Raw genomic sequence first — 3,881 nt, 5'->3', positions numbered from 1 at the left:
ATTACTGCCAATTTTTTTTTTTTTTGAAAATCTGTCTCAATTCTCACTATAAAAATAAGGCTTCAAATGAATGATGATAGAATTCAGAGGAGCCAAAATGAAGAAAACATTGAAGGGGTTGAAAGTTATCTGGTTGCAGGACTTTAATCCTTGTGTAGGAGAGGAAGGCATAGGCGTACACATGATTTTCTCAAGGGGGGGGGGGGTTCACTTTTTTTTTCTTCTGGGGGAAAGAAGAAAAAATATTTTTCCTGCAAAGTAGCACTATAACATAGCTACCAACTTTGGAGAATGAGAATTTTGGTGGTTTTTGCATGGATCCAAATTCCATATGAAAATAAATGTAAAAGGGATCTTTTAAAACACTTTAGGGATTTTTCATTAGTAAAAGGGAAATTTTAGGGATATTTTCCTGTTGCAAGAACCGTGACATCATGCATCGTGAATTATGGCCAACCTGCGTCTTTGAGTTAAATTTTCCTCTCAAAAATTAAATTCTGGCAAACCAAAAAATCTGGGGGGGGGGGGGCGAAACGGGACCTATGGATAAAGCAGATACATGAGATCGTGTCAGTTTTGGATTTCGAAAGGCCAGATTGACGCGTGCTGATTGCCAAATTTTGTGTTTTCTCCCCAAAAAATGAAATATTTTTTGTGATTTTACAAAATGGCGACAATTTACACAATGCTTATGAAGCAGCAGTTTTTTTTTTGGGGTAAATTCTTGGGAAATAATTTTTTTCCTAAAGTAGGGATTTTTTTTTACAATCATGGGTAAAATTCGGAAGTCTAGGGGATAGAGGAGATCCAAAATTCGGGATCCTCCCGGAAAATCCAAGAGACTTGGCAGCTATGCTATAATTTCGGCTTTGGGGGGGGGGGGGGTTAGAACCCCAAACCTCCCTTTGCGTACGCCATTGGAGGGAAGGGTGTGTTGCGTTGTATATTCATTAATTATTGGGAGGGCTTGGGGTTCCTAAAGTTTATTGGGTGGGGGCTCAAACAGCCTCCAGTGCCTATGATAGGAACTCATATTAGTTTCGTGTCGACTGAATAAGTTGATTCATTGAGAGCAGACAAAAAAGTATTACTGACAGTGTGGCAGCACTTAAAAAAGTATCGTGTTTCTTTTTTCTCTTCGAAAGAATGAAAGTCACATGGCGGCAGATCACAGGCTGTTGTATTGGTGGAGCAGAAGTTCGTACCATTTTAGTACTAAAACCTGCCAATTCTCCTCTTAGTTCTTCATGTTTGTCCTACAACATCCAAGTTAGTTTAGCACACAACAAAATGGAATCTGAAACAGTATTTCCACCACAGATCATTTATTAACAACAAAAATATTTTTACAGTAGGACCTCCCCTCCAAAGACACTGTTCTGATTCCCGGCCCTGTGGAATAGGGCTTTAATGTATTTCACTCCCCCTCACACATATTAAAATATGTGTAGTGCACGTATCATGTATGAGCAGGGCTGTCTCAAGACCATCATAGGCCCCCGGGCTAAGTGATTTTTGCGAGGCCCTACCTGGTAAATTCTCGAAAATTTCAATGTATTTTGTGAAGCCCCTTCTTTGGTTGAGGCCCCATGTGTGAAGACGATGTGTGCAAAAATGAAGGAAGAGACTGTTTTTATAATGTAATGTCGTGCAAAACTGTTCCAAATCAACACAAACAATACTGTAAAATCCCCAAAATGTAAAGAACATGCGAAAAGAGTAAACAAAACTTTAGAAAAAAAATCCGAATGAAAAATTAGCTTTTTGAGCACAATTGAACAGAAGACCGAAACGTCCATGTGACAAGTGACTGTCAATGAAAATCCAGCCTTTCATAGGGGGATATGATCACCCCTGACTGCTATGCAGGATGTAAATCGTCTGCCCATGCTGAGTACGAGGTCGTCAATGAGCTGTTGAGGCATTGTTACCCAACGGTTGTAGTGCAACCGTGGTGACGTGCTGCCAAGCATCATCCTAGAGTGTATGATTGGATTTAAATTTGAGGACCTTGCCGGCAATTTATGCATTGAATATCTTCACACTCCAACAGCTCTACACCCTAGAGTGTACGATTGGATTTAAATTTGAGGAAATTGCAGGCAATCGATGCGTTGAATATCTTCACACTCCAACAGCTCTACGACAGCCACTGTATAAATGAGGTGTAGCGTTGTCGTCCATGAAGAACTGAGGACCTATAGTATCTCTAAAAAGATGCATGTGAGGAAGGAGAACCTCTGTATAACAGCAGGCACCATTGACTAAACCATCGTGGAAGATGTATGGGTACCAAGAATGATACCTCTCTAAATGAGAACTCAGCCACCTCCAAACTGATTCCTTTCGATGATGTTGAAGGGGCTATTTTGTTTCCCACTCTCTCCAGATGTGTATTATGCGCTCCGATTCGCTAGTCAGACTAAATCTGCTTTCATCTCTAAAGAGTATTTGACCTCAATTTTTCACCTTCGTCCTTAATTTTTACACAACAGTAATGAAGAAAGGTTATAAATTTTCCCATATTTATCAGACTTTCCAACTTCTTTTGGGAGAATCATGCATAGTCGCGATGAAAGTGATTTATATAGTGGAATTTAATTTAACTTTCTTTATCAAGACAAATGGTGATTGTGTATCACCACCGGAGAAACATGTTTATTTCTAAACATTAAAATGTATAGGAACCAATTGCGACTGAAGCTAAATGTGTAATAAATGTGAAAGTCGTATAAACAAGGTTCCTCTATGTATCGTACCTCTTTGTTAACAGACAAAATTTGTTGGTTCCTTGGGTGTATCAAGAGGCTCTACTGTATAACATTTCCTCAACAATTTTTCAGTCATATATCATGGGCCCATTTAATATTGCTGAGGCGAAGATAGCTGATTTTCTCCAGCTGGGGCTAATGAGGAAAGTGAGATGGATTTCTATTTTTTTTTTGTTAGAACCTCCCTCCAATAATATAAGCTGGATGTTCCAAATACAGGACATCACAAATTATTTCCAAAAATGATGCCAAACGGAAGAAAAATTGCAAACTGTTGCTGGAAATACTGGTAAATTTGCATTTGTTGGAAATGAAGCACTACTGCAAATTGCAGTGGATTAAAGTGAATTCTATGAAATAAACGTTCAACATGACAAATGTGTGAGATGAATATTCCTAGTAATAATCATGGTCATAATATCATGTATGAGTTTGGAATTTTTTTCCTTCGATTTAAATAAAGAATAAAAATTGAAGTTGAGTTAACTAAATAGATCTGCACAAACTAAAAACTGCAAAAACTAAAATATTATGACCATACATCATGTTCGGCCAAACGGGATGTATGGTAAACAGTGTTGGCGAAATAGGACAACTCTTTCCACATAATTGATTGCAAAATGTTCAATCTCTTAAAAATGTACTTAAAAATTCTACAACAGGATGCCTTTTTTTTTTTAGTTATATACCATTGTGATAGGTATTACGAATCACAATGCAATTTATAATGTACAGCACTTTGAAAAAAGAAATGTGAATCTGGTTAACTGAACGGAAAAGACTTTTTTGTCCAACGTGTACCTTCACTATAGGAAGGCTGTCCCAAAAGCAGCTCCCATTTACAAGCACTGTAGAAAAAAACTATGGACCCATTACGACATTAAGTACGGAAATGTCTGTCAATGGGGAAAATCAGGGTGTGAAAGAGACCTTCTGGCATTCTTACATAGCTTACAGCCTGATCATGGTAACTTACAGCGGAAAAAAATAATTTTGGTTAAATCTTAGCTTCAGAATAGGCTGGCAACTATAAACAATTTTTTTCCCACGCTATAATATCAGTTTGTTTCATTCTTTGCAAAAGTGATAACAATACCAGAATAATAACAT

This window comes from Pholcus phalangioides, unplaced genomic scaffold (assembly GCF_987345545.1).
Source record: "Pholcus phalangioides strain wild (caught in Gottingen) unplaced genomic scaffold, Ppha-v1.0 ptg000010l_1, whole genome shotgun sequence".
Lineage (NCBI taxonomy): Eukaryota > Metazoa > Arthropoda > Arachnida > Araneae > Pholcidae > Pholcus > Pholcus phalangioides.
Note: the sequence above shows the minus strand (reverse complement) of the source record.